General features: G+C 41.4%; 1 pseudogene; it reads left to right on the forward strand.

Moving 5' to 3' along the window:
* The window catches only part of LOC8033921, a 52455-nt pseudogene that overhangs the window by 19431 nt on the left and 10831 nt on the right, over positions 1 to 22193 (forward strand).

The raw sequence follows: 22193 nt of genomic DNA on the forward strand, positions 1-22193 counted from the left end.
GTATTATTATTCCTTTTCATGGCCTCGACCACTGACAGATGAAAATAAGCACTCTGCTGGGGATGATAATTTTGTTTTCTTCTGATTTCCATTTATAGCGAATTCCTGAAAATCCAGAATTGGTTGTTCACGAAAGCACTTAGCCTTTTATGCCGTGATCTGTTGTCATTTTTGTTCGATTTTGTTTTGGCAGAGTTTAATAACGGTGACTGGGAAAATATTGACCAGCTCGTATGAGAAAAACAACTTCAAAATACAGAAGCTGTCACATAATATGTGAATAACTATATTGCAATCAATAAATGTAACAGTGATTTTGTTGCGCAATCTACGAATTGAACTTTGCCTGATAAAATGCTTATACCAAGAAAACATACTGATGCTTTTATTTTTTTTTTCACTCTTCAAATACAATAAGTTTGGGAACATGCGGCTATTGGATCAAAAATAACTGATAAAAACAAATATTTATTGTGATTTACGTAGAGGTATTGTCGACAATGAGGAATTATTTTAGTTAAAAGGCTTGAGAATCCGAAAGGCAATATTATTTCATTTCTTCTTTGCATCCTCTTTGTTGCGAAAAAATGCCACACTTATTTTTTCATCCGGGTAAAGTCATGTGACCATACATACCTATTCGATTACCATCGCTAGCATTATGTTGAAGCAGAGTTCCGCATTTATGCAACACATACATAGTTTACTTATCAGGGACGACAGGGTTATTAATTTTTCTGATTGAGCTCATAAAAAGCAAAAGCAAAAAAACTTTGGCAACTATCACATTGATATTTGTGTTGGTATTTTTTTCAATATTGAGCAATATATGTTTTATTAGTTTATTGGCAATTATTTCTAGCACGGATCTCTACCGTTTTGTGATTGTTTTCGAAGAGGCCTTAGATCTTTCCACGATAAGTGTGCGGAAGTCCCTAGCTGCAGTCACGTTTTTCTCCGAGCTACAGGACCTTTCCTGGACGTTCTTCGTCAGTCACGTAATAAACCCCCATTGATAGCATTACGTTCGTTTGATATCGTTAGGTTCCCGATATTCGACTATAAACAAGTGCATGATAGTCGGCTTGTGAGTATGCAATCGAGTTTCCCGATAGTCGACTATCGATAGTTTTACTAAAGTTGACTATCGATAGTATAGTGTCCATAGTTTCACGATAGTCGACTATTGATAGTTTCCCGATAGTCGACTATCGATAGTTTTACTAAAGTTGACTATCGATAGTATAGTGTCCATAGTTTTACGATAGTCGACTATTGGTGGCACTATGGATAGTTTTTACACTATCGATAGTAAAATTGTGGCTCAACTATTCATAGTGTCAATACCGCTATCGATAGTTTTTGCATCACTAACTCCCAGTCCATGATCTTTAGGCGTCTCACGCTTCAGACTGCTCGTTTTACGCGTTTCGAGCACGCGCTCTCGAGAGATGTGACATGTACGGCGTCGCTCGCTTTGTCGGAGTCTTCGACACTGATTGCAGCAGCGATGAGACTGATTGTTATCAAGACACGTTGAAATTGGTCATTTTGACTCCGACCCGCTGGTCCAGCGACGACGAGATCGTCACGAGCGAATTCGGCGATGTCCGCGACGACCTCGCACATGCATGCCGGTTGGAAGATCAAAGAGCAATGGGGCAAGAGCAAAGGTAGCGTTTGAGTAGCCGAGTAGCCTGAGAGCTAGGCGCGATAGTACCCTGTAAAAGCGAGCTTGGGCGAGCATGGTGGCGCCTAAAATGAGAGTGTTCAAATACACATCATGATCATGTGGTTCATGGACACCATGGTGTGACTAACTTCGGCGTTGTCGCCTGGTCGCCAGATAAAAATATTGAACATGGAAGTAAATTGATTATTGCAATTACTAGAGTTCTAACAATCGCGAAATGTGGTGTATATACTAAGAAACCTATGAACATTGCTTGAAACCGAAATCGCAAGACATATATGATTTTGCTACACTGAACGAGGACGTGGACGAGAAGGAAAACACAACGTTCTGGCGGACGCTCTTGTTTCTGTTCAATTTTCGTGCTCTAACCCCTTCAACCAAATTTCCAATTTTGGAGATGATCTAAATAGCCATGTGTACGTGACACATAAATAACTTTTCAAATGTATAGGAGTATGTTGTTGCCTTTTGTATGTAATGAAAACCAGCTTGACGTGTCTATGGGCGGGACTGTGACGATTACGCACACAGACCGCAAGACAACAACCAAAAGGAAGCAACCAAAGCTGCTAAATTTAGTATAGGTCATCAAATGCCACTTTGTTCTCTTAAATGAAAATCATCAATCAGCAAGAGTGATTCTCATTTGCCAATTCAATTTGCCGTCATCATGTCAAGAAGAAACCTCAACAGCCAGGCTATGGATATGCCAGTTGATCCCTTTGTAAGGAAATATTCACCTGGGTACGCGCTAATCTAGGCCAGATTTCATGTGTGTTCAAATGTGCGTGGAGGTTTGAGTGAATAATTTTGACCACTCCTTTTTGGGCGATTCTTCGCCTACAGCACTATGGGTTAGGAAAACAAGAGTTGTGATTGCCGCTTAGTGTTTCTATTAAAGGTAGAGTGAAAGAGCTTGTACTAAAATTTTCGAGACATATTGACTATATGATTGCTTTTAGTTTGGTTGCAACGTCATCATATATATCGTGAAACGTATTTCCTAAACCATATTTCCCAATATTCACAATGTGCCCATTCCATACTTTTATGCACTGCAATTAATATCTGAGTTTAAAAGCACAACTACGATTCAACTTTTAAGACTGTGACGCAAACTTCTACCAATTCAGTTTATCTTAGGTGACTTACCTCACTTCGTAACGACCTTACGCTTATATATATATATATATATATATATATATATATATATATATATATATATATATATATATATATATATATATATATATATATTACTGAAGTTGAACAAATTAATGCTGATTTCCAAACACGACGTTTCGTATGCAAGTCTATTTTCTAAACTGTTGCGTCGAAAATAAATTGCGCAATACTTTTTTTTATTTTTGCTACTGAAAATAAAACTTGATTGTACCAAGAGGAAAAAAAAGTCTATTCAGCTACTCGATTCACAGCGGCCTATTGCCTAAACAAGGCGGAGGATATATTCCCACTTCAGCGGTTCAAAGCGGTTCGAGCCGGTTTGAATCGTTGTGATTATAATGCAATTATTGCAAAGGTGCAATCGAGCTGGACAATAATAACAATAATATTCCCTGGAGATGAGGACCAAAGGGGACAACGGCGAAACACAAAACTCCAAACACAGCTAGGTGACTGGTGCGCGACCGAAAAAAAATCCGCTTCGCCAAGGTATCGAACCAGAGATATCTCCCTTTCCAGTGGAGCACTCTACCCACTAAACTAACCAGGAGTTAGACCTCAGCAGAGCCAACGGGTTTTATCAGCTGCCACCAGTCTGAAAATAAGAAGGACGAACGGCCTGCATTTTAAGGCTGATTCATAATGCAATTAATGCAGGGGTACAAGCGAGCTGGACAATAATGACAGAACTGAACTGATCAGAACAGAACAGACAAGAACTCAGACCAGAACTGAACCGGAACTGAAAGCCGCGACTACGAACCCGAACCGAACCGATAAAAATTTCGGTTCGACGCTTCAGTATTGACACGCAAAGCGGAAACGTGGCCTTCACGAGACGCTGCGACGCAGCCGAATATCTTGGGCGAAATTATCTTGGCAGCTGACCAACTCTGCGGCAGCCGCTGCCGCAGACTCGGCAGAGCGCACTGACAGCTTAAGAATTAAGAAACGCTTCTGGCATTGTCACTTGTTCTTCGGCCTTCATATCGGCCAAACCCACATTCCCATTGACTGCAGGGCGTTAATAGAATTCTCCAGAGTCGCCATGCTCCGAGTGTCTTAAAGGGGGAGGCTGATCTTTAAGTATGAAGTTAGGAAAAAGTTATTTTTGAGAAAATAATTTTTTTTATATTTATTCATTTTCACCCAGCTCTGTACAAAAAATTATTGCTTCATCTAATTTTCATATAGAAAAAAAAAATATAAAGTCTTACTTTTTTTATGAACATTCAGTAGGAATAAATATACATCAATTGCTTTTTTTTTTCTCTTCACACTTCTTTCACAAGTACCGATGAAATACAGGCGTTTTCTGAAGTTTGTCTTGGACAATATTAACACGTTTGGTGTCACTTTAATCGCGAAGAATTGAGCTGTGCGGTGACAATATTTCTATAGTCTTCCAACTAAAGAGTTTATTCAATTAATTAATTTATAAATAACTAAAAACCATGTCTTTTACACTATAATTACAATCACTTTTTAGTAACATCATCTCATGTGAGATCTAAAGTAGCATCACCGCACAAATTACGCCTTTGTGAATTCAGTTGCATTAGAACATTTTATAATTTAGAAATAATTTTAGCAACCCGTAAAAAATGATCTAATCAAATTTGACTGATTTCCCGGGTTTTAGTAAAGATGTTCAATATCTGATTGCATATTTGGAATGGGTTCGAGATGTGTTATATTCGTGTATAATGTAAGTATTCTTTCATAGATAAACAAATTACTCTAAAGCCCCACATCCCTTTTAAGCACTCAAATGTCATGTGCATGAAGATTTAGCGCACTTCATTTGCCATCATTTTTCGGGCTTTTTTTCTAAAGAAACAGTATACTTAAACGTGTATGGAATTCTAACTTTAAAACTCTGCCCACTGTACAGCGGCCACGGAAACCTTCTATTCGATATGATCTTGCGCGAATTAGAACAAAATATGGCGAACGTGTGAGAATGTGTTATGTACCACCTCTTTTCAATGACCTCCCGCCCTAGTAAAAAATCTTATATGTATAAGAAATTTCTGTGTTCAATAAACTCATTCGATCAGATTAGAATATTTAAGAACAAACAGGAACCTCATGAGAACATACAAGACAATTTAAGATTATATAAGAAGTTATAAGAAACTGATAGGAAGTTTTTATCATTTTTTGTCATCTTATATTGTTCTTATATGTTCTTATAAGATTATGTTATGTTCTTATATAATCTTGTTTGATCATATTCGTTTATTGGACACAGACATTTTTTATACATATAAGATTTTTTATTAGGGGGCCCCATAAGATTTTTTTATAACTTCTAGACAGAAGCTCATGATATCGTTAAAGCATTTAAAGCAGTAATATATGTTTTTGTGTGCTTTTTCACATACTTTATTTGTATTCTCCTCACTAATTGCTATGTATATAATACATTGCGTGGTTTTGATTCTTTTGCTTAGTCTTTTTGTGATCTGCCTAAAATGTCATTCTGTAGACATGTTACATTGATTGCAAACGCTTTACATAAGTATGTAAAATGTTAAATATACCTAATGTTGTCCACCCGCCGAGCCAGACATTTAGAATACGACTTAGAATGGATTCCTGATGTTCATAACCTATAGAACACGCTTTCACCTCCTCACCAAATGGAGCCAAGACACGCGGCCACGTGATCGGAAGCCAATCACGTTTCTCTAATGTTTATCATAACCTCGCGCCGGGGTTGGCAAAGTACAGGGCACGCTCTGATTTACAGACAAAAGGAACATTTAGCAGACCGTTCACCGTGTTCCGCATACCGCACTACCGTAGCCTTCGAAGCATGCTTTTAAGCGCGCACGCCCTGGTGATATCGTGACCGCGAAGCGTGGTATCACCCTGGTTTAAAACGGCGCTGTAGTCTGTGTCGTTCTTCACTTTGTCCCTGTTTTTTGTCTCGCCGTTTCAAACCTAGACATCCCTGGTGATTGAACTAACTTGAGGGGAGTTTCCGAAGTGTGGTGACGAATTCGATGTAATACACTCAGTGAAAATAGGTTTGCTTTCTTACTTTCAGAGAAGGGTCGCATGAGCATTGAGGATGCAGCCTCCAACGCCGCCAACATGCTGCAAGCAGGGTGAGTTCGCCATAATTCGGGCAATACCATGGTCACTGATAAGATTAGAATGGCAGAGAGGAGCTTCAGTTGCCCCTCTTCTATAGCTCTATATTTCTGCCTTCGATAATGCTTGGAAGTATTGTGAACCTCAAGCGTGCAAGCGCCTCCGAAGCAGAGCGGAAGGGGACGAGCGAGTGCAGGAGGTTAAGGGTTTGAGATAAAAGCCCTGCCGTTCTCGCATTGTCAGTGGCCATACTTCTTTTCATACACTGCGTCCACTCCTAAGCTGATAATGCGGTGGGAGCTACGCGCTTGACGGTCCAATCAACCGCTTCCCTTTCGTAGTTCACCGCACCTCTGCGCGCAGGCATAAGCGGTAGCGTGATCACGTGGCCAAAGATCGACGTATAACTGGTCCAACAAGCACGCAGTTTTTCCACGCGCCGTCATCTCAGGGGAAATTCCTTCCTCCCTTTCTCTTTCTCTCTCTCTCCCTTTCTCTCTCTCTCTGAACCAATTAGATATGTTGCTTCTTATCTTCCTAGTGCATTTTCGCGTCCTCGTGGCCAACTTGCTTGGATATTCCTTGGAAGAAAAATATTTTCGAGTAAATGTCAAAATAATAGATTTGCGTTCTATGATACCCGGGAAATTACAGTGGTCGGGAACATTACAATATTTTGTCAAGAAAAGCAGGAATGTCCACTTTCGTGAATGTAACCCACGGAATTCGATGTGAACAAAATAAGTCGCAGAGTCGTGGTACGCGTCCAAAAGGTTTAATTACTCCTTAATGATATTTTATGACTGTCACCTACGATATAACTGGGGAGCATTGCAATGCTTGTTGTTTTTCGGTTGAAATTCTGATTTTAGTGCATTCGGCAGAGGCGTTGATGTCCAAGAAAGTTGGGGGTGACGCAGGCTGCATTTCATTGTTTTCTTGCTTTTTGCTACCCCTTTATACCAAATCAAACGTGTTTCTTTGGTTGAAATTTCTTTCTTTCTTTCCTAACAAGGTCAAAATGCCGCGCCGTTTGTTTGTTTCTCTTTTTTGTTTTTTTCTAAGGTCCCCCACAACTCATGCCCGAGTCTCACTAAAGGGACAAACATAAACAAGCGACTAGGATAAGCTTCAAGCCAGAGTCTTTCGCAATTTGGCAGGCTTTGTAGAATAAAGGAGGCTATGCTCCATCACAAGCATCATGCACAGGAGGGTACCTTCGGCAGGCTTGCAATCACTTGTGCTTATTTCACGAGCACACTGAACGACTAAACACCTGAAAAAGGTACCATCGCGAGCATGCTGCATCTGTTCAAGGCTTGCCACTGTCGTTTGTTTCTGTTTGTCGCTCTAGGGGGACTCGGGCATTAGACGCGGGACGAACCTTATCGTGTTCCCGATAATCCTTTCTTATCCGTGCTTTCTGCGTCCTTATCGGCTAACATGGCGATTTCATTTTCTTGACTCGTCACATCCCACGTTTCATAGGCTGTCAATTACTGTATAGTTGTTTCCAGGACTTGGTACTTGCCAAGAAAAGACCATTTAGCAAGAATCTGATGTAGATCACATTGAATCGCAGAATTCAGTCGAATACGTTAAATTCATTGTTTTATTGACATAAAAGTATGTTTAACAATATAAAACGTCTCGACGAAGAGGTAAGCTTTTGTAAAAACGCCAGATCTAGCTAATGATCTGGAGATCGACCCCAAAAGTGGACTTGCTTCAAGAAAAACGATGATCACATGATATAATTGTCAACTTTATTTTGTATTACTTCTTTTTAAAAAAACTACGCAACTCCACAGCAAATGTTTCTTACCTTGAAATATTTATACACATTTGCAAGCCTGCTGGCAGACCCAACTTCATGCATGCCACTTGGCCTGTGCAAGTTCGCCGATTATATAAAGCCCCTATACCGAGAGCCTTGCGAATATCGACAAAACGGGGATTTTACTCGCGCTCAATGATCTGGACTTAGCGGTGTTGTAAAACAAGATATAGAAATCAGCAATATCTTCTGGATGTCAGCTTTTATGGCCATGTTCCTGAGGCGAAACCTTAGGACATCTTCCAGCTACCAGAAAGTCTCTTGTTAACTGCCGCGATTCAAATTTAGCAATACACTACCAGAGATGCCGTCCGAAACTTCTAATATTACAGGGTTGACGGTTTTACGTTGCAACAACCGAGCAGTTATTATTTTCTTAAGACAAACATCCGTCGCCATAACCCGCACGAAATCGCAGAATTTAACCAGAGTAATCTTCAAAACGTAGAAAAAACGTCACGAATAATTTGAACTCAAAATTAAACGAACATCCAATTTACAGCCAGAACGCGTGACTGAAGTGGGCATTCTGTACTTTGAATGGGCTTCCTAAATTTATGGGAAAATAGTTATTGATGAGTTTTTATTAAAAGGGTCTCGGGGTACCTAAAGGGCTGTTCAAACGGGACACGCAATTTGTTGTGCACGGCAAAACAAAGTACTGACTTCTAAAAAAACATGAACCATGCGGCGCGCGCGTAGGTTGTCAGTGAGTACATAACCGCGCAAACTGCACTGCGTTTCTTCTCGCCTTCTAGCTGTCGAGTCTTCTCCCTTTCCTTATTTTCTTGAGGTTGGGGACTGACAACAGCCGGGGTTGTCTTGACGACAGCAGAAGGGTGGTTCCGTCCTGCTCTCCGTCATAAGCATGCTGTAAAGCTTTGTTCAGGGACTCTAACCGGTTTTGGCAGAAACTGACTCCCCCCCCCCCCCCCCCCCCCCCCCCTCTCACGCCCGCACAATCACGCACTAGAGCGGACTGGAACGGAGGGAGGAGACTTCCGCTTTTTTTCAGCAAATTTTGTGCACAGTGGTAATCGTGTACTGTGTGGAGAGCCCTTAAAGTGGTGTTCGCTCTTGCAGCTTCGAGACGGTGTCGCTGACGCTGTCCTTCTGTTTCTTCCGCGTCGCCAAGCACCAGGAGATACAGGACAACGTGAGAGAAGAGGTCATCTCCGTCCTCGCTAAGCACGTGAGAAGGCTTAACTTACACGCGTGATTTAGTTGCAGGGGAACATATTATCTTTCGCTTTCTGTGAAGTCATACGATATGGTATTCATCGCAGAATTGTCGCGAAGACAGTGAAGCTTTCCTGTCCTGTGACAAACTTTTTAAATGTCTGAATGTTGTTGAATAGCTAACGTTCTACGCATTATTGCTTAAAAGATCGGCTCCATGAAGCGAATATACCGCGAATAATCGACGAACTGCATACGGCGGCTAGTTCACTTTGAGCGCCCCCCAAGGGAACATTCACTCTCCTGACACCACGAGCAGAGTGATTTCCGCCAGGCACAATTCATCGCCTCCTTCGCTCCATGGAGCCCAGCCTATATTCATTGCTTCGCCATATGAAACCAACCAATCATCAGATAGATTTCTCTACGTTAGAGCTGTAATGCTAAAACTCAAAAATGGTCTGTTTTATAAAAACAATGAGTGCACAACATCAGATGAGAAGCCTAACAAAATCTCAATGCATTTCATGATTCAAGCTTTAGGTGCAAGTGAAAAAGCTAACAATGCAAGCTAGGGAGGTTACTTCGTGATAATAGAAAAACACTAATGCGTCTGCCAGAAATGCAAACAAAACTCGCATCTTGTACACGACCGGTGCATGGCTGGAAGCTTTTCCTGAACCAAGCTGTTATTTTTTAAGCCGAGAATCAGTCAATTAGAGTGCTCGAATTACAATTCATCTGTGCTGAAAGTATTCATACGTATATATCCCATATCTCTATTTCACATTCTATTTCAACTATCTCAAAAATTGCTCTTAAAAAGGCTCATCAATTTCTTAGCGGTAAGCACTTCCCTTGGCGGTTTCAAAGTAATATTGTCGATCTTGAGTGTGTGATCAAATATAAGTGACAACATGCGTGGAGTTATATTCTAGAGTTGTCCACGAAAAATGACCTGGAAAACAGCTTAGTGGTAGGGGCGTTGTATGAAGTCGCTTAGTTAACTTTAGGGTGTCATTTTTAGACTGTGTTGTAAGCCTTCGGAGAACATTTATTTTAAGAACATCTTTTATAGTTCACCTTCTTTCAAACCCCACCGCCTCCTCACATTTTTTTTTTTGCTCTTGCGTTAGAAGAGTACAAAGCAGTGGAAAGATAGGTTAACGACCTGTATCAATAGATGACTAATGCAACATTTTTAGTTCAGAAGCTTGTAAAAAGCCATTTGAATATCGCCTATGGCACTCCATTAGGGGTTACAAGCCAGTGAAATTTTCACCATTTGGTCATATGGCGCGTACTTTGCTCAAGCGACAAAGCTCTTCATGGTGAGAAGCGTATTAAGGCTAGAGGAAAAAAAAACACCTAAAGAAACGGCAGGGGACAAGTAGAAGGCACACGCATAACATAGCTGTTTTGAAAAGTGTTCATTCATCCTGATCATGCACCGACTTGACAATCTACGCACGCACTTCTACGGTGTGCTAAAGCCCAATTCGAAGCACAAAAAAAAACAAGCCTGAAGCGTCTGCTTTTCCCCTAATGCACTTGGGAGAGAGTCAATCTCTTCAATCACGGAGGCAGCGCGGCGAATGACGAAGCTGAAAAGAGGTTTAGACCTTCAAAGTTCAGTCTGCGCTGCTGCAACAGATCATGCTTGATGCCACTGTAAAAATTGATGTTTTAGATCTATGCTATAGATGGATGGATCCTAATGGCTGTACCCTTTAGAATGGGCGGTAGATTGCGCTACCCAGCCTAGAAACCAAGAGTTTGATTCATGCACTCGCTTTTTCAGCCTAGTAATTTGTCGAGCGCCCTCCGTATAGATTACAGTTTCTGGCGCACCAAAGTGCGCCAGTAACTGTATTTGCACCTGTGTAACCCCACCTAACTGTATTTTTGAAATTGTCATATTTTACTCTTTCCGGTATGCTATTAGTATCGCGAAATTCAAAATAGTTACTGTGAAATCGGCAAATAAAAATGACGCCAAAACCAAGATTCGAATATGCCCTGCTTTTCATTGCCGTGACGTCACGGGATGGCAGGTTTTCGGTTCGAGCGGGCTGACTAAAAATGAACAATGCCGAGCATTTGTTTCGTGCTGCTGCGCGGGATCTCGAGCAACATTCCGAAGCATTTATTTCACACCATGAAACTCTTTTTAATCAGTTGGGAACAAAGTCTACAGCCCAAAGAGTGAACCCCTGCTTTCCCATGACGTCACTTTTTCAATGTTGACAGTAGAGCTTTTCAGTTTGAAAAACGGGATGAGGACCGAAATTGCAAATTCTATAACTTCGCGAAAAAAAGTTATTTGGGCCAAATATTGGAGTTACTGTTTCAGCAATGTTTCTTGGTGTGTTTAGCAAGTTTTCAGGCAACTCGGGACTATGAAGAAAACACCAGAGTACCCCTTTAACTGTCAGGTTTTGTATATTATACGTAAAAGTTAACTGTCTATATTGAAAACACAAGCTATTGTCTGTTGTAACGTGAGATCAACACTTGATGCTCCGCATCCATCATGCGCCCGTCGCTTCTCGGCGTGTTTGACTTGGCGTGAGCCAAAGTGTTATGAAGGGTATGGAAAGCTTGCGTTTTAGTCGGAACATTTATTGCTAATCTTAATCCGCAACGAAATATAGGTGACACAATGCGCAGCTCAGTTTCAAGGGTTCAGCCGCTTGCATGCATGCATTCCCTCATTCGTACATCCATGTTATGTTTACTCGGCGACGACGCTGGGGCGGGTCCAGTGACCGGGTTTTTCAGACGAGGACGCGGCGACAAGCGGAACAGCAGAGTGCGATCAATTATGTCTGGCCGTTGTTTATTCGCAGGGAGCGCTAAACTACGAGGCCATCAGCGAGCTCCAGTACACGTCACAGGTGCTCAACGAGACTCTTCGGGTCCACGGCCCCGTGACAGCGTAAGGGTGGCATAGTTTACGGGAAGACCTTCGTCCTCTTCGTCGTTCCCGTACACTTACAATAAAACCTTTCGTCTGCTTCCCATAAGCTTTTACGCTCCCGTAAATTGCCGTAACCTTACTTAAAGCTTATTATAAACTGTGTTTGCTTCATTGAACATATATTAAACTGATCATAAACGTACTGCAAAGTTACCTTCGCATACTTTCCAGGGGAATTTCTTTGTTCTCTTTTTCGCTTTCACAGACTTACCATAAACTTCCCCAAAGATCGCCTTGAACTTTGCCGCTCTGTAGCTCTTCTAACTTTACTGTAACCCTGTCAAAAGCGTGACGTAAGCAATGTCTCTCCCGTAAACGTACAGTGAACTTACCATAAGCTTACCAAGAACTTAATTCGTCATACATTCGAGGGAAATCTTTGTTTTTTGTGCCGCTCCCGTAGACTTTACGTGAAAAGTTTACTTTAATGTTTGTCGCTCCTGGAAAACTTGCCGTAACCTTACCGAAAGCCTAACAGAAACTATGTCGCTCTCCTAAACGTACCTTGCAAAGTATTTTATTATTTTTGTGAAGAAAAAACTATTGTCTGTGAAGAGGATGAAGAACGACTTTTCCGATTTCGTGTTGCCGCAACTTCGAGGGCCACAGGAATAAACAAAAATTACGCACTACATCGGAAGGATTTTTTTATGTATAAAACACGCAAACTTGTCTATATAAATTGTTTCAGTTTATTTTATTTAAAATAACATTTGTAAAAATAAAACGACAAACTTGCGTAGTTTTTTTTTCATTTTAAGTAATTTTTGGCGAATGTTTAACTTTCACAGCTTTTAGTAATAAAAACAATAATATTCTATATATTTCCCAAGAAAATATGTTTGTGAAGACAGTCGCAAAAAGCTGGTAAAACAACTAAACAAACAAGATACAGCAGCAGAAGAGCATCATAAATAAAATGTATATGTATTTAACCAAAACACTGATTAATAAATGTACGTAATATAGAAATACATTCTTTACAAAAAGCATTCACAAAATCTTAAAATAAAGTTTGCCAAACAGAGGCATCTTACAAGAGAGACTATTCCAGATAGCACCAACGTACATGTATCATTTCAACAGCAATCAGAAAGCGAATCGGGAAAGAAAAAGCAAAAAGACAAAGAGTAACCGTTCAAATTTACCCGATTTGGTTAACGATAATTAATTTCCTTACATTACTCATCGGCGGTGCGTGAAGTTCTAAATGTTCTGCACTAAGTTGATTTAGGATGATCGGGAAAGTGTATGCAACAGTTCGATGTCCGTGATTTGTTCTAAGAAAATGCTACTTCCCATGGTTCTATAACACGTTTTGGAAATGAATGTGGCACTTTTGTTGTTAGATTAGCTAAATTTCAAAATGATGTTTTAGCTTACATTTCAAACATATGCGATATATATATGCCACAAATAATTGTATTACTCTAAATTGACTGATACGAAATTTCATTGGATGGTTGACTCCAAAACTGGAAATGCTTCTCAGCACTTGTTTTTGCTATATGAAGAGTAAATGAAAGTTTATATGAGTAGTCATAGCCCATAATAAATGTAGATAATTTATATTGGAATATAATATTAAGTTTTACAGTAAAAACTGTTCCACGCGGAAAAATATGTTGTCTCGATATATCTGGTCAACGATGCTGGACAGCTTGAAATAAATGCAATTAATATGACCCTTTCATAACATGTTCTCTCAAGAAATACGACCAAAGTAATAAATGCAAGACTGATTCAATTTTTGAAGAATTGAAACATATCTACTTGCATATATATAGGATTCCCTATGTTCGGCTCTTTTTTTTTCTAGTGAAATTAGGAGGGTTTTTTCTGGATTTTATTTCTTACCGAATATTTGGAGTTTATCGGAGTTTATTTTCGGTAGATTTTCAATTCTCTTTCCAAATTTTCAAGACTGAAAATAAAAATACATATAATCCGGTGGGTATACAGCTTTTCCCTGGATTTGTAGGAACGCACGTGCACCACATGACATTGGCGTCCTTGCCATTAGTAGTACTAACGGTCCAACGACAAAACTTTAAAAATACATTAAAATCATTGAACTCCTTCAAATAGTCATTTGAAAGCTTTTTTTTTTCATCCCATTTTATCGCTTCTCCCTCCAGCTGCACGGAGTGGAGGGGTTAAGCAGGAGCCTCAGCTGTCCCTCCTATAAAATTTAAGATCTTTTACGCCTATCCAATCACAAACCTACGTTACTCTAAGAGGTTTTTTCTGGCGTCCAAAAAAGTGGGTTGTGTCGTGATTCACAATTAAAATGCCCCATTGTCTTGAAGGAACCCTGACGGAATAAGCGTTGAATTTTCTTTGGTCAACACTACGAGATTTTGAATCTGGGGAGACCTCTGCTGATGACCATTGAGCATGTGTTAAGACCAAACTTTTTTGTAGAAAAGTGTCGCTTCTTTTTCTCATCGTGACCTTCACATTTTTTTTTTTATTTATCCTATATATCGGACTTGAAGAAGATTTTACTGGAGGGTGTTTTTCTGGCTATATCTAATTTATCCGAAAACACGAAGGCCTACTTTTATATTTACATATTTATTCTTCGACCGAGGAACATCCTTGGTTTTATTCAGATTTATATTTTAAGCATTTTACTTGCACAATTTATCATCTAATTTTTGTAGTGTATCATTGCCACTATCTATGAGTACTGTGGCACTATTACCAGTGAACAGCAAACTGGTATCGTCGGCATCGATAATGACGAAAGTAATCCCTGGAGAAGGGGAACAAAGGAGACAAAGGACAAAGACAAATGTCCAAACACAGCTAAGTCACTGGTGCGCGCTCGCTTACCCCTTTGCATTTAATTGCATTATAATAGATGATGTTGTTGATTTGCTTATGTTGACAATGTCGTTTACATAAAGATCGATTAAAAAAGATAACGCCTTATCCAATCGCTTTTTTTACGATGAATGACCATTTATATGAACACATTGTATACAGAAATATACATATATGATTTAATAAGCAGTGACAGTTGATCATAAAAACCACGCACCTCTAATTTTTTTAATTAACAAACTATGGTCAATATAGCCAAACGCTTTCGGAAACTCCATAAATAAATCAAGAAAAAGGTGTTTTTAATTGCTTAGATCATGCATCTTTTTTTCTTCAAGGAGATCAAGTTCGGCGGATTTTTATTTACAAAATTGAAATTGAGGTGTATTTATTGAGTTGTGATGATCTGAAAATGCTTTCATTCGAATAACTGATTTCCTTTTCTCATTACCTTTAAAAAACACTAGCAAGAGTTAAACCGGTCTTGGATTGTCCTTACTAAACACACCCTCGGTACATGCCCCGCCTGATGTTTCTTCGGGCTCCAGTGACTATTCGCGAATCCAGCGACCTCTAGCGAACGCCACTATAGGGTAAATATGGCGATTTAAAACAGGTCGCGCCGTGCCACGTGACATCTCAATGCACGACGTTGGGGGAATCAGCGAGCAAGCATTGGACTAAAATGGTTTTGTCCTGATTTTCATCCTCCACATTTCGCGCCTGCGGCGATGTGTTGGCGTAAGACCAGCTTCATGAGGCTTGACTTTCTTCGAGAAAACGATGAAAGGATTGCCTGCTGTCTTTCCATGGCGCCGATTAACGTTGATAAATGCGAAATATCTGGTTACACGGTTACGTAGGTTGCGCTCAGAGCGACTGGGTTAACAAACTCATACTATGCGGCTACGACAGATTCAATAGGACAACTGTTCTATCGCGCCAACCACCGACAACATGTAATCACGGAAGCGACAAGATACGAGCAGAAATTTCGAAAAGACCTGTTCGGGCCAGTTTAGTTTTTTGCCGCTAGATGCCGTCCATTTTGCTGGAGTCGCGAATAGTCTTATGCAGTTGAAGAAAAAAGGACAACCCCTTCCCATGAAGATATCTACTTACCATGATTGGTGCTTTCCGCGTCTCCCTCGCCTCCTCCCTATTGTTTTTTCTGCTAGAGTGAGAAGAACGGAGGGCCTTGTGGGAGTTTCTTCTCCTGCTACGTGTGACCTGAAACAGGCTGCTGTAGGCACCTTTGCCAGGCTTATCCCCCGTGCGAAACATGCTGACCTACTGGACTGTGGAAGTATGCGCGGCGCCTGGTATTAGCCAGAAGAGATCCTGCTGCGCTTGCTCAGAACGCATTTGGAATCCAGATTGACAAAGATGGCAGCGCGCTGAGGGCGATTACTGGAATGAACTACGAAGGCGGGGTCACATAGTTGCGGTTCAGTGTGATCGAGTGCTCTGCGCCGATACCACCTAGAAGACGAGGCCTGAGCATGACGTCATCATTCCTGAATCCCCGACCCGCCCCAAGCGGCAAACTGGCTGAAGCTTTACGCAAAGGAAGAAGGTTTTGTAGCATTTGCGAAATCAAAACTATGCACTGTTTTTTTGTCCAGGGTCACTACAGACATTGTTGTAAATGGTTCCAGCGCACGATGAAAAAATAATTTGTGAATGGTTGGAAAATGTATATACGGAGATTGGAAATGTTCCAGGGCTGCCCGATGGATGGCGCAAGTGGGCCAGTGTGCTCTCGCATGCGGTTACAAGCGAGCACAGCTCCCTCTATCCCAGTCGAACGCAACTGTTTGAGCGAGCCTTAAGTCGTTCCATCTTCCACCTTATGTTGTCTACGAGGCAAATGCATGGCGATTTTCAGGTTCACCTCCCGTATGACCAATCAGGATTACAAGTACCAAGATGTGCTTCTTCGCCGGGGCTTCAGCGTGATCGCCTGCAGTCACCTAGTCCACAAGGACCCCACCCTTTGGCCAGAACCGGACAAGTTTGATCCAGAAAGGTAAAAAAAAACTAAAAAGGACATGTCGTTCTTCTATTCGATCACCATGTTTGTAAAAAATATAGGTGTATTGAACTGTGACGTAGTGACTACCGCGCGAATTTTGTTGAACTAACTACCACAAGGGGCTGCTATAAGAGCTTTTTCTTTTTCTTGCAATGGTCATTGTTTATAAGTCGCTATCAACCAAGAATTTTGCACAGGCGGAAATAGTATACAGTTATTAATTATCTGGATACTTAAACCGCGTCTATATCAATATATTAAGCGTTTACATTAGGTTTCCTTCGTGTGTACGGGGGACGCTGCGGTACCCAGTGATCATTCACAAGATCAGAACGGCAGGGTGTCTGTTTGAGATGCCCAACGCATAAGCGTGTTTTCACACCGCGGCCTGGAGCAAGTGGAGCAAAAGCTGGAGCTTCAGAACCCGCGTATACGGGGCTCGATCCACTGCCCCTTTCCGTTTCAGTCTGAATGAGCATCGTACCGACCTGCGACTGTGTATCTGCACTCTAAACACAAGGATAGCAGTCGCACTGCACTGGGTAAATTCGTCACCTACAGCTCTGACACCAGACACCCCCTGGGGTTGACTCACTTCCCGCTGTCTGCACAAACACATAACACAATAGAATCGTCCGAGGTGGTTGTATCCTTGTACAACATCAATACGGTCTATTTTATTTTTCTGGCGCTACCCGGAGCTATGAAGAACGCTGTCACTCAAGAGGCAATCCTGATGGCAACGCTGACAATCTCATGTCTCGACAGGCTTAAAATCTGTAACCAGGACTTCCGTTACTGCCTGGGGTGTAAAGACAAGAAGGCCGAGCACTACAAATCGTAAGCGCTGGAAAAGGTGGCTAAGAAAAAACTAGAGACTAATGCTATCCGAGTTTGTTTTGCCGTGTCGACTTTACGTTCTTCAAGTGATAGTCAACTGTATTTCTTTGTATACAGTATTTCCGAGCAAATATGGAGAGAAAACTTAAGCCTGTTTTGATCATGAAGTCGCAAACACACGAAATGTGTTGAAAATGAGCTGGCCACATTTCGTGTGGCTGCAACGTCACATGACTCTGAGACGTCAGAGTCACGTGACACCACTATGTCACGTGATATTATGACGTCATGTAATAACGTGAAGTCACATGACACAAGAACTTGACGTCAAATCACGTGACGTCGCGGCGTCACGTGACGTCGTGATGTTATTAACGTCATGACGTCATTGTGATATGCGCATGTCATGTCACGTGATCTTATAACGTCAAGATACCGTGATGTCCGAACTTGACGCCAGAGTGTCAGATGACGTCATCATGTTACGCGACGTTAGGGCGTCACATGACGTCATTATACCCTGTTAAGTCACGCTTGACGTCAAGGACTTGACGTCAAGGCCAGTGACCCGTGTGACGGTCGATTGCGTCGATTTTATCGTGCAACCTCGCCTTATGACGCATTGGGTATTATAAACAAGGAGCAGACATTTTGCTAGCTATGGTGTGCCGCTTCTTTGTGTATATTAAACCGCCTCTAGCAACACGGGCCAATCGGGACCACCCATGTCCGCGTCCATGTCCAGCCGCTCCGAGGGGGCCGAAATGCATGGGAAGACGGTGGACCTTTTGCTCCAGTTTTATTCCATAGCCTCCATGGCCACTGCGCAGGTTCTCTCCGGAGCAGAGCAGCTCCCGCGACCCGCTCTGCTTCCAGGGGTACGGCATGGGGCCTCGAATCTGCGTCGGCTCCAAGCTCGCCCAACTGGAGATGGCGCTGGTGTTGGCCAAGGTACTGCTCCACTTCCGCCTGGAGCTCGGACAGCGGGGAATATCTGAAGTAAGCACTCACGATACGATGTCTGGAATTCGTTCGCGAAATTTAGACCTTACAAATCAAGTGTCACGAGCAGGAAGCTTCTTAAACCCAGGAACATTCTACGTGCCACCTAGACAAGCGTACTTGTGTTCTTTCTATAACGCTATCGCAATTTTCCAAGCGGCCGTGCAAAAGCAGACAACACGGCGCAGCTCACACGCGCTGCTTCGTCGGTTGTCAAGTTGTCTGCCTGTACGTGATTAGGAACGCAATTGGGCATTTGTAAATGGCATAACCAATGTCCAAAGATTCAAGAATCTTTCTGCTCGCGAGACTTCAGTGTAAGATCTACATTTCCCGAACGCAGAGCGAAAACTATGTTCCGCCCCATATCCGGCGCACTAGGTCGCTTCCCCTGAAGTGCTTTGGGCATATTTGTCGCACGCGACCCCGTCTTTGCCACTGAGGAATTAATGGCCAAAAGAAAAGGATACTCTAACTTTTTTATTTGGTTTCTCTGTAGGATGACACTTTTATGAAGTCATCATGAGGAAATTGAGTGATCACAAATGAGAAGACGGTAAACACTCGCCGGTTGGGGACGCGTTCCAGTGAACGCAAAAGGGTCGATCGTGAGTATGCATAATCACGATTGACCGTTCCGCGTTCGCTGCCATACTCAGGGTAACGAACGAAACATCTCGCGCCGTTCACACCTTCTGTAACAAAACACTGAAGCCAGAAGAGGTTCACTAAAACCTAATGTGGCACGTAACCACCGTGTTATGTTTTCGTTACAAACCGATAAACCCCGAAAATTAACGCCCGACCCAATTTCAACAAAATCGGTGAACACAGACAATTCCTGAATCGGAGCTGCCCTGAATAAGAAAAAAGAAAGGCTTCCCCGTAGAGATTGTTTCATCTTAAACCATGTTTGTAATCATAGTTTCAGGAATTATAAAAACCCTGAATAGGTGTAAATAAAAAATCGTGAGAAGCAAGCGTTTAAACATTTATCACAAACCACCCTAAATTTAAAAAAAAAAATTTTCTTTAAACAGGAAAAAAATTAGGTCAATGCAAAGAAGCCCAATAAATTTCAATTTAGATATGTTGAATATGTTAAGATGGTTCACGGAACTTATTTGGATAATCAAGGTAATTGAATGCGAGAAGATTAAGATTAAAGTATTTTTCACTCTCCAGGAGGATTCTGAAATACGACTTAGAACGCGAAATATAAAAGCCCCGAAGGTAAGCGTTTATAAGAAACACTAGAATAATAGCTAAGATGTGATTTAAATGCATCTCGTAGAAATGCTAAAGAATCTAGAAAAACAAGATTTCATAAACTGGAGTTCAGGTTAATCATAGAGTTTTCTGTAAAGGAGGTCAGACTACTGGTTATAGGGCATTAAAACAAAACGTTCTATATTATTCAAGGTTTAATGTTTTCTAGACGGTGAACACTTTTATAGCATCTGATATGAAAGCAAAGACCTGAAATACAAAGAAGATTCCATAACAAATCGGAGCGATCGCGAATCACTGGAATTGCATTGCTATGTGATCCGGACCGGAGCTTCATATGAACCAATAATGTCAACATACTTGCATAAAAGCAGACTTCAAATATAACCTGGAAAATAAGTTTCGAAAGAATTATGAATTATATATATTTTTAAGTGAAATGGGGAAAGTCAAGAAAGCAAGCAGAAAACATTTAAAAGTATGACCCCGAAAAGAGGTTGCGTTCTGGAGAATGTTACAGTGAATAAATTGTCTTCAAAAGCGCCCTTTGAATGTATAATCTAAAACAGAAGCCACTTGCTGTTTATTCATATCCTCGGTTGAGCAATACTGAACGAGGCCAAACAATTATATGAAATAGTCGTGTTGATCATATATCTCCATTATCTTCAAGTAATGTGGAGATTTAACTAACGGAAAGTAAAGCCGCCTAATAATCACCTATTATATGAAACGTAACAAAAAAAATGCTTGAATATTTGAAATATGAGACGATATTATAGCTCAGACATACTATAACTTGCGTCGCTGCAACAACCATTCATTTCCTACAAAGGCATACCCTCCATCCTTGAGTTCGCATTGAATAAAAAAATGATTGCTTTAAAATAATCTAACAATTTTTCATTTGATGATTAAAAGTTTCCTTTTTTTAGTTAGAGGCAACTATACAGGAAATAATATAGTACATCAAGATAAATACTATGGTGCCCTATATTTGCCCTGCAATTATTACCGCGGTAAGAGCTCTTTCTGACACATGATAAATGTGTTTTAAATGTTTAAAGAATGTTTTACATAATTGTTTATGGTTATCGGTCACAATTTTAGTGCGTGTTTATCAGATATTTCATTGCAATTAAACAGGCCTTTTTGTGTCGCATAATGTTGACTTCCAGGAAGCATTAAATGTACGTTCTTTCCGGACAAAAATAGCGACCAATAACTCAACAACGCCAATATCTAGAGTGAAAATAGTATTAACTCATGAAGTAATACGTGGAGTGTATGACACTACACAAAAGATGGCATGTGTATGTGTTATACAACTCGTCCTAAGGACAAGCGTCCTTCAGAAATAATGTAACCTCTCAATTTTACATTGGGAGCAACGAAAACCAAGGGTTATTCCGTAAGGTTACCTGAACTATAAATGGCATCTGCATCTCGATTGGAGCCCAGTAAACAGCCTCAGCACCGACATGTTTACGCATCTATCCCTATTTCTCTTGTACATTAAGACGCTATAATGCAGTTCCAGACTTTTATTTTTCAGGGCTCATGTCTAAAGGGGTATTCACACGGGGAACTGCGTGACTTTAGTGGTCGGGGGTACCAGTGGGACTCTCTGCCCGACTACAACATTCATATGAACGGCGGGAGCTGAGAGGGATGTCAATGATTCCTCAGGGACCCCCCAGGAAGACTCCTCAGGGTGCCTCGGACGATATAGGCAACAGCGGAAGCCACAAGTTAGCCGATCCTGATGCCACCGCTAGTATCCCGCAGGGCAAAATCTGTAAAGTAGCCAGACACGCCAACAAAATACCGCCAATTGCGAAGGGTCCCCGCGCCAGGGCGAGGACTGTTTGTGCATCCCAAGCAACAGCTCTACCATCCCCCTGAGATTTCTACGTCAGCGGGACTCCGCGCAAAGGCGTGACGTTGTTACCGCGGGGTGTGAATCTCGGGTAGCAAACAGAGGGATTTCCCCCGTGTGAAAACCACTTAAGAACGCCATTTTCCCGCTCTTGAAAGCAGCTCAATCGCACTACTTTTCCACGTGCCGATTTCATCCCAAAGTCTCAGTCAACGGATCATCTTGTTTGTTGGTCTTAATATTCTATACTTATTTAGAAACTACACGCACCCATTCAACTTATCTCGTTGCTTATACGAGGCCAAACCTGAAGATCCACGTGAACGACGATTTCAGGCCGTCTTGGTCGCCAGGTTTGCTCCGGTATCTTGAGTTTAACCGAAAGCAAGGGATGCCAGC

This window comes from Ixodes scapularis, unplaced genomic scaffold, assembly GCF_016920785.2.
Source record: "Ixodes scapularis isolate PalLabHiFi unplaced genomic scaffold, ASM1692078v2 PGA_scaffold6__148_contigs__length_123643588, whole genome shotgun sequence".
Taxonomy (NCBI): Eukaryota; Metazoa; Arthropoda; class Arachnida; order Ixodida; family Ixodidae; genus Ixodes; species Ixodes scapularis.